We start from the raw sequence: 9,979 nt of genomic DNA, 5'->3' as shown, positions 1-9,979 counted from the left end.
ACCACACAGTGAGATCTGGGTTCGATTCCCAGCTATGGTATGATGTATACTCATGTATGTATCCCCAGCTATGGTATGATGTATACTCATGTATGTATTCCCAGCCAGGGCCGGATTTCTGGGAAGCCGAAAGAGGCCGGTGCCTAGGGCGGGAACTTGCTAAGGGCGGGTGGGGAGCTACACACATTGTTACATACATTGTAGACACACATGGCAGGCACAGTCTCATCCACAGCCGCCCGCTTTACTTTGCACACTGAAGCCCGTCCTGAGTGTGTGCAGCAGGCGGCTAAGCAGAGACAAGACAGGAACAGAGAAGAGAGTTTGACCAGCTGATCTGATCAGCTGATGATAACATGCAGCGGTCGCACAACAGTGGCTGGACGGAAGTCACAGGGCGAGATCTCCCTGCACAGTTTAGGAGGGCTGCTCTCTCCCCTCCGCTGGCATAGAAAAGTAACCCCTTCAGGACTGGAGCTCACACGTGACGGAGAGAAGCAGAGCTCTTCAGTGCAGCCTTTCCCTATGCAGATAAGAGAGGAGATATCACGCTGCCTGGAGGAACAGATGTGCCTGCTGGGAATAGCTTCTGCTGCTTCACTGCCCGAGTATGTGGTGACCTGACCCAATCCTCCTCCCCCACCCGACTCAAAACAGTATTAGATAGCTCCTTAGTTCTCTTCCTTCTCTGTAGTGACTGACACCACAGCTCTAAGCATGCCCTTCCATCTCTATAGCAGGCAGCAGCACTACAACTGCCAGCGGCAGCATGCCCCTTCACCTATAGTGACACCACAGCTCCCAGCATTCTCTTACACCTCTACAGCAGCACTAGAACTGCCAGCATGACCCTTCACCTATAGTGACACCACAGCTCCCAGCATTCCCTTCCACCTCTACAGCAGCACTACAACTACCAGCATGCCCCTTCACCTCAATAGAGACACCACAGCTCCCAGCATGCCTCTCCTCCTCCTCCTCCATGTAGTTCTGGTCTCCTTCAAAGTGAATAGTGGTCCCTCAGAGCCTATGCAGAGTACTCTCCAACTCACAGCACTGTGCACTCACTTGTCCAACCAGCATGCACTCCCTCCATCTATATGCTTCACCATCACAGGCGCCTCATCCCGATGAACTGACAGCATGTGAGTATGTACATGCCATCAGGTCAAAGATGTGAGGTGCCCATGAGGATGAAGCACATAGATGGAGGGAAGGTATGCCGGTTGGACAGGTGAGTGCACTATGCTGCGAATACTTAGCAGGGGCACTGGTGACCACGATATGCATTTTGGGAGGCGTGTGTGGTTCGGCTGCTGGCTCTAGGGCACTAGGCAATTGCCTAGTTTGCCCTTATGGAATCACCGTCTCTGGCTAACCCCTCCATTCTTACCTACTCCTGCCCTGGCTGACTTCTTCACCCAGAACACCACCCAGTTCTGATTACCCCCTCCATCCTTTATTTTCTCATCTTGATTCCTGATCTCTCCTTACCCTAACCACCTCTTTAGTTCTAATTGCCCCTCTCCATCCTTATAAATCATTTCTCCAGGTGACCCCTTCTCCCTGACTGCACCCTCAGTTCTAACTTTATACTCTTTATGCTCTGCAAGCTTGTGCTGATTTATGCAATAACACGAAAAACTGCATTGTGATGATGGTGTGCTGACCTAACTTAGTTTGCAGCACTGGAATGGTGGGATGTAACAAGATTTTTCTAAGTAGTTTCCGTTATGGTTCTGTCTTTGCTGGGGAAAAAGTTTGCAGCTTGAATTTGTATATTGGTGTGTGTGTGTGTGTGGGGGGGGACTTGGTGGAGATGCCGTTAGTTGGGGGGCGGCTGATGACTGCTGGCCTAGGGCGGCAAAAAGTACAAATCCGGCCCTGTTCCCAGCTATGGTATGATGTATACTGGTTTTTAAAATAGTATAAATCCCTGACAGAAGAGACCCTCCTCCCTCCAGTAGGAGGGAGGAGGGAGGTGGGAGGTGGGAGGAGGGAGGAGGGAGGAGGGAGATTAAAATCTGCCTAGCAGAGTGTGTAGCAGCTGTCCCATAACTAATTAGTGTAGGTAGGCAAATGGTATAAAGGACCTTGCTTGGAGGAGGGAGGATGGGTGGGACCTTCAGCAGTTATGTGTATTTCACTCAATTAGGTGTGGCTCCAGGTATTAGAGCTTTTGAAACATGTTTTCTATCATTTTTCCAGTTGATAGAATTTTTTAAAACTTTGAAAGTTCGCCTCCCCATTGAAGTCTATTGCGGTTCGCGAACTTTTTCGCGAACCGAACCTTTCGCGGAAGTTCGCGAACCTAAAATCGGAGGTTCGGCCCAACTCTACCAGTGAGGTGCCATACTCTTCTTCTGTGCTGCCGCAGAGTGCTGCTTAGTCCACCTGCTGCCACCTATCATGTTGTATTTAGCGTCAACAGCAGCCTGTGTACCCACCCCCAGGGTCCACGGATGCTACAATTTTCGGGCTGATTTATCGGACAACTTTGCTGCCATGTCATTGCTATCGATGCAAGAAAAAAAAATATTTACAAAATGTGTCGACTTTGTGATTGGGGGTTATCCGAGCACCACTGCCTACAGCTAGCTAACCCTTACTGGGGCATCTAAAGCTGGTTAATTATACTGCACCTATTGTTAAAATGTAAGTATACTGGAATTCTAGGCCTTAGGTACTGAAGTCTAAAGACTTGAGATACAGGGTCTCTTTAAGCAGAGTTTCTCGGAGAGACATGATACAGTCATGTACTGGGAATATATTCCTTTGTAGAAAGCCACAGGTCTAATTGTCCCCGACAGGCAGACCACGGGAACATTAAACATAGGCCATATTTATCAACATGGGAGTCTTTGCGACTAGGGGAAAGGGGCTCATAGAATATTAATCAAGTAGGTGTGTATCATGACACCATAGGGGTCTGAGCCAATTGTAAGCTTGGAGGTATGGGTCAGATGATGTCAGAATTTAACTCTTTGATGTTCATATAAAGAGGGAGCACGGAGGGAAAAGGGTACTGTACTCTACTTTCCAGCTATCCGGGTCTCTCTCTACGCTTCCTAGTTAGAATACTAGCTTCCTGTCTGTATGCTGTAAATACATGTGATGTACATAGGACATAGGAATGACTATTTATACTTTGAAGAAATCAAACTGTAACACAAGATGCTTAATAAACCCCTTTGAAAGGTGATGAAGGCTGTCTCCGCTCTATCTCCTGTATGCTGTCGCTGTGAGTTGCAGCTCTGATGAGTTGCTGGTGCCGGAGCTAAAGGTGATTTATTACACCTATAGCTGGCTATTTTATACTGGGTGACACCTATATTTGTCTACCTATACTGGGGACACTTATACTCATCATTGGCGTGCTTATCCCTTGTCCTGTACCTCCGATAGTGACTGTTTTCTAGCGATCGGTGTTGAAGACTCCAGGGTTATCAGCATCTGGCGGCAAACTATTTATTTATTTATTTATTTTTTCATTGAATTCAATCCAATAACCTGCGCGGAATTCCAAAGATGGATGAGCACCATGCAGTGGGTAACACAGAAGAGATAATGTATAAATGCACACACGAGTGGGCAGCAGCAAGGCGGCAGATAGTCGATTCTCGAGAGATTTCATGCTGAAATTGATCAGGATCAGAATTCATATTAGTGCAGGTTGAGCAGCTGCAGCTCGGATGTGTAAGGCCCCGTTCACACTGCACGCGTTGTTGTCCAACAATGTTGTGGTTTCCAACAATGCGTGCAATACGCATTTTGTGAGGTCCATAAAATATCAATGATTTTTTATGGACCTCGTTCACATTAGCGGGTTCCATCCGTACGAGTTTTTGACACGCACTGTTGCATGCATTTCTGTGCGTAGCGCATAAAAGCGCATACCAAAGCACTTCAAATCAATCACTGAACCGCATGTGAAAAAACGCATACAAGGCATGCGTTTTTTCCTGCACGTTTTTGATATGTTTCTGTGCAGAGACAATGTGAACGAGGCCTAAATGATCAGAGATTTTGGAGAGTAGTTTTGAAATTTAGTTTACATTTTGTGTTTTAAGCTTTGATTATACTCAAAATGTATACTAGACCCTTGCTAGACACATTTACAGGAAAAAGGTTATGAAAATGAATTGGATCATTTTTGCACATAAATCCAACAGTGAGGCCCAGTGCACACCAAAAACCACTAGCAGATCCGCAAAACGCTAGGTGTTTTTGAGAGCAGATTTCAGAGCGATTCTAAGCATGTTTAGAGACGTTTTCTAAACATGCTTAGCATTTTTGGAAGCGTTTTTGTGTAGCAGATTACAAATATTGTTACAGTCAGGGCTTGTTTCCACCATAGCGAATCCGCATGCGGCGACGAGATGCGGATTCGCTTGGTACACTGTGGCCGGGGCTGTTTCCACATGTGCGGCGTGCGGGAGCGATTTGGCGGCGGGCCAAATCTGCACGACGGGACCCACCGAATTCGCCTGCGTCGGGAATCCGTGCGAATCGCCGCTAATGTATTTAATAGTAAAAACGCATGCGTTTTTTACATGCGTTTTTACCCGCGATTCGCGTGCGATTTCGCACCTTTTTCAATGTTATTTTGCCCTGGCAGTGTCATGCGAAATCGCACGCGAAATCGCGGGTAAAAACGCATGCGGAAACGCATCCGCATGCATTTTTACAAGCGTCGGAATGCCGGCGAAATCGCGTCGCAACAGTGGAAACAAGCCCTTAAGCTGTTACTAAACAGCTTCTGTAATAAAAACGCCTGTAAAAACCGCTCTGATCTGGCGTTTTCCAGAGCGGTGTGCGTTTTTCCTATACTTTACATTGAGGCAGAAATGCTTCTGCAAACCACAAACATGCAGCAGGAGGCACGTTTGCGGTTTGCTAAAAACCTCAAACCACTGGTGTGCACCATCCCGTTGAAATACATTAGCCAACCGTTTTCACAGGCGGATGCAGTTGGCGGATCTCTGCTAAAACCGCTCGGTGTGCACTGGGCCAAACTGAACACCAGGAAGGCACAAAAAAGCAGAAAAAGTTTTTTTTGTTTTGTTTTTAAACAGTAACTGTCAGACAAAAAACATACTGACAGTCGGAGACAAATAGTGACCATTTATAATAGACAATGATTTTCAACAAGGACAGAAATATACAAGCATGACATTTACTGGAAGCAGACCCATTTCCCAGAATTGCTGAAATAGCTCCCAGGATTTAGACAGGGAAGAGGGTGGCTGGGATTGGTGGAATGTGTTTTTGCTGGAAAGTGAAAGTAAGAAGGAGCAGTTTATAAAGGCAGAAATCTACATACAAAGCACAGTGTTTTAGCTTGCCTGGAGGGACTGAACACATTTCACTGACCACAGCATGGAATGATGTAAACTCTGCTGTAACAGCCCAAGGTATGTAGTGATATGATATGATATGATGCATTAATTGTTAAAAGGAACCTGAAGCAATTTCATAGGGTGCCATATGTATTTTCTTTTAAACAACAGTTTAGCTAATATTGTCAGATCTCACAATATTGTCAGAAGCACCTGATCTGCTGCAGAGTCTATGGCTAAGGGTGCGTTTCCACTAATGCGAATTCGCATGCGTTCCCCGCATGCAAATTCGCATAACCAATAAAAGTGAATGAGCCTGTGTCAACTTGTCAGGAAAACGGAGCGTTTTCTTGTGCAGGAAAAATCTGCTCAGCAGAGCCACCCGAATTCGGACACCGCACACACGCATGCGATTCGCATACAATGTATTTAATAGGGAATTCGCATGGTGTTTTTTTAATGCGAATTTTCATGCGAATTCGCATACGATTTCGCATGGAATCAATGAAAAAGCACACAGGCACTGCCATGGTTAAATTCGCACACAGCGTCATCCATGCGAAATCGTATGCGAATTCGCGGTAAAATTCGCATACAACCGCATGCGATTTCGCTCCTGCATGCGAATTCGTCCGCGGGGAATTCGCGGCAATTCCGCAACGCACTAGTGGAAACGTACCCTAAAAGTATTAGATAGCCAGGCAACTTAGTACACAGGAAAATGAAATTGGCTCCTGACTAAGATACAGAGCTCTACTATCAGCATGACAGAAGAGCAAGCGGGCTGCAGGGTCGTATCGGAGCATGAGACAGAAAAGGCGAATGTAAAGTATGTAGGAGTTGAAATCTACACCCTGGCAGGCTCAGGCGGCCATAAACAGGGTGTCGATTTAAAGTGAACTCGAGGTGAAAATAAATTAATGAGATAATTGTATTTATACTCCTAAACATCTTTTGTTAGATACCCCATGGTTTTATTTTATATTTTAACATTTACAGAGTAGGTTGGATGTTCTGCTGCCTCTGCTCAGTGCCAGCCTTAAAGGGAACCTTAACTGAGAGGGATATGGATGTTTCCTTTTAAACCATACCAGTTGCCTGGCAGTCCTGCCGATCACTTTGGCGGCAGTAGTGGCTGAATCACACACCTGAAACAAGCATGCAGCTAATCCAGTCTGACTTCAGTCAGAGCACCTGATCTGCATGCTTGTTCAGGGGCTGTGGCTAAAAGTATTAGAGACACAGGATCAGCAGGCGATTCAGGCAACTGGTATTATTTGAAAAGGAAAAACCCATATCCTTCTAAGTTTAGGTTCCTGCACTCCCTTCGTCATGCAGGGGGATGGATCCATCCCCCTGCATGACGAAGGGAGTGCAGGGGGATGGATCTATCCTTCCTGGTGAGCGCTCCCCTGATCCATCTTCCATCCAGTGGGTATGTGCGACCCCAAGCAATGTTACGCAAAGCAATGTCTTGCAACGTTACATGATAGGCATAAGTGAGACTTTTAGGGATAGCGGTACTTTGTCCGGCAGTCATCTTAAAGATCCTATCCACCATGACGGTCATTATCGCCGAGCAATGCTAAGGGACGTTCGTGTGATCGTCCGCCTGTACCAAGGTCGTAAGATCTTGTAAACAACTGCTCATCACTAAGGTTATTGGGAAAATCATCAGAAAAATCATAAGGAGAGTCCACAGCTTTATACATGCTTCAGAGTTAAAATACATTAACTATTGACCTTTTTCTATCTCCCTCTGCTCTCAGAAGTTGTTGCTAGGAAAATTTTTATGGCTGTAATTTTCTTATCAGTGATGCTTAAGGTGCCCATACACTCGTCAGATTGGCAGCAGATAGATAAGAAATGCATCTGATGATCTATCTGATGCATTTTTAGAACATTTTTTACCAGGATAGAATTCCAATAGATTTCAGTTTGAAATCTATTGAAATTCGATCTGATGGCATTTTTTTGCCATCAGATTTCCATTAAGGCCAATGCAAACTGATAAGCAATCTCATCAGATCGACCTAAATTTTCCACCGTGCCAGTTCGATGGATATCCATCAAAATCAATCGAAATCGGCCATTGATCGGTCGATTGGCCAACTGATTTGCAATCGATCGATCGGGATCGATCGGTCGGCCAGAAAATCGGCTGAGTGTATGGGCCCCTTTACTGTATTCCTGACAAGGTGCTGACAAGACAGAAGCTTTCACTTCCATGCCTAGAAATGATCTCTTTCAGGCAGCAAAATAAAGCCCGTAAAACAGCCTGGTTATTAATATGTTTAGTACTGTACATGCACGTGCTTATCTCATCATGTCTCCTCTGGTACACGTTAACCATTTACTGCACCTTGTGCAGTATATCTACACTCTGGGAAGCTTTATCTGAAGTCTCAGAGATGTAGATCCTTGTCTTTTAGGGCGGGTAGCCACCACCCGCTCCCGCGCGGGTACTCGTCAACACCTGTTACGTTATAGGGGAGATCAATGAATGAGAATACAGTTCCCATTCTTCGATCTAAGTCCCAATGTCAATAAGATGCCTGCCTTAAACGTAACTAAGGAAGTAGTCCACCTTTATTTCTAATTAAAATATTGGCGCCATACATTGTGCTAGGGAAATATTTTAAAAGTTGCAATAACCGGGACAAATGGGCAAATAAAATGTGTGGGTTTTATCCACAGTAGCAAATTTTATTTTTAAACTATAATGGCCGAAAATGTATGTAATTTGTTTTCCATTTTTTCTTACTTTTCCCATTAAAATGCATTCTGAATAAAAAAATTATCAGGGCCCTTTCACACTGAGGGAGGGCAGTGTGGTATTTTTACTGCACCCCACCTCTGGGCAATGCAAGTCTATGAGACTTTCATACTTCCACTTTATGGCGCGATGCAACGGAAGTGACACTTTGGCCACATCCCCGATGCTGGTCTAGAACTACATTACTTTGCATCTTCTGCGGTGAGCAGTGCTGGTCTGCATAGGCCTGGAACTCATGTTAGTCTATGGCGACACCGGGATTTTTAGAAAAACCACTGATGTGATGTTGTGGTGCACATGTGTGGAAGCGTATTTTTTACAATACGCTTGTGTGCACTTCTGTATACCCCAAAGCAGGAAGTGACCGCAAGTGTGCATCACTTCCTGCTTGGCCCAATGTCAGATGGGGAATACCACATAGTAATGCGATATTCCCTGAAGGCCTGTTTCTGGTTGTACAATGTGGTGCAGCAGAAGCCATGCATCTCATCGCTGCCACCCATTTACAGTGTTAAACCAGCCTTAGCATAATGTACAACCCAAAGAAAACTTAATTGGTGGCAAAAAAAAAAAAAAAAAACAAAAAAACAAGATATAGATAATTTTGTTTTGAAAAGTAGTGATCAAGTTATTGGTGAAATAAAGGGAGGGGTGCTGACTGGTGAAAACTGCTCTGGTCCTAAAGTAGGGAGGATGGCTATATGTGAGGAAACACGGAAAAGCCGCCGCGTTTACTGATAGCAAGGCGGCTGGCTCCGCGTTCAGTGCGGCAGTTTGCACGCGGAAGCGTGTGTCTGATAGCAGGGCAGAACGCGGAGAAGCCGCCGCATGCAGCAACAGTAAGGCGGCTGGTTCCACGTCCTGCGCGGTGGTTTGCATGCGGCAGCGTGTGTCTGGTGTGGCTGGGTCTGTTAGTGCACCTGGATGGAGAACTACGCGCGCGAGCCAGAAGTCAGGACCTTTATGCCAGCAGGAGATGGGTCAGCTGATCAGGACGATCAGCTGATTCCTGCTGGACTCCTGATTGGCTGAGTGGCTCGGGTGGGGCGGCAGAGTCCAGCAACTATATATACAGCTTGCTTGCCAGTTGCTGGTTGTCTGCCATTTGCGAACGCTTACGTAGAAGCATACAGACCTTAGTCAGATCCTACAGTGTGTTTGAACCAGGAGGACCTGGGAATTCACACTGAGCCAGATTACTTGTGTTTATCATTGTATTATTGTTCAGCATAGTTCCAGGGTGTTGAGATCACGGCCCTCACACCCCAGACTAGGAATACTATATATCATCTGTATTATTCTCTAGCATAGTTCCAGGGTGTTGAGATCACGGCCCTCGCACCCCAGACTAGGGAACTGTATTATCATTTGTGTTATATTCCAGACTAGTTCCAGGGTGCTTAGACTACGGACCTTGCACCCAAGACTAGGGAACTGTATTATTATTTGTGTTATATTCCAGACTAGTTCCAGGGTGCTGAGACTACGGACCTCGCACCCAAGACTAGGGAACTGCATTATCATTTGTGTTATATTCCAGACTAGTTCCAGGGTGCTGAGACTACGGACCTCGCACCCAAGACTAGGGAACTGTATTATTATTTGTGTTATATTCCAGACTAGTTCCAGGGTGCTGAGACTACGGACCTCGTACCCAAGACTAGGGAACTGTATTATCATTTGTGTTATATTCCAGACTAGTTCCAGGGTGCTTAGACTACGGACCTTGCACCCAAGACTAGGGAACTGTATTATTATTTGTGTTATATTCCAGACTAGTTCCAGGGTGCTGAGACTACGGACCTCGCACCCAAGACTAGGGAACTGTATTATTATTTGTGTTATATTCCAGACTAGTCCCAGG

At 45.7% G+C, this 9,979-nt stretch overlaps 1 protein-coding gene across 4 annotated transcripts in view; it reads left to right on the top strand.

Moving 5' to 3' along the window:
- The first annotated feature begins 400 nt into the window (after positions 1–400).
- LOC137543683 (interferon-induced very large GTPase 1-like) overlaps positions 401–9,979 on the top strand; it is an 87,011-nt gene continuing 77,432 nt past the window's right edge. For 2 of the 4 annotated variants that reach the window (XM_068264808.1, XM_068264807.1), the window contains exon 1: positions 401–608. The gene's annotated coding sequence lies outside the window, so the exon portion shown is untranslated. Of the gene's footprint in view, positions 609–5,338; positions 5,415–9,979 lie in introns of those variants that run through there. The other 2 variants (XM_068264806.1, XM_068264809.1) reach the window with 2 other exon arrangements.

Source organism: Hyperolius riggenbachi, unplaced genomic scaffold (assembly GCF_040937935.1).
Source record: "Hyperolius riggenbachi isolate aHypRig1 unplaced genomic scaffold, aHypRig1.pri scaffold_165, whole genome shotgun sequence".
Classification (NCBI taxonomy): Eukaryota; Metazoa; Chordata; class Amphibia; order Anura; family Hyperoliidae; genus Hyperolius; species Hyperolius riggenbachi.
The sequence above is the reverse complement of the archived record's forward strand: the minus strand, read 5'-3'. Positions and strand labels throughout refer to the sequence as shown.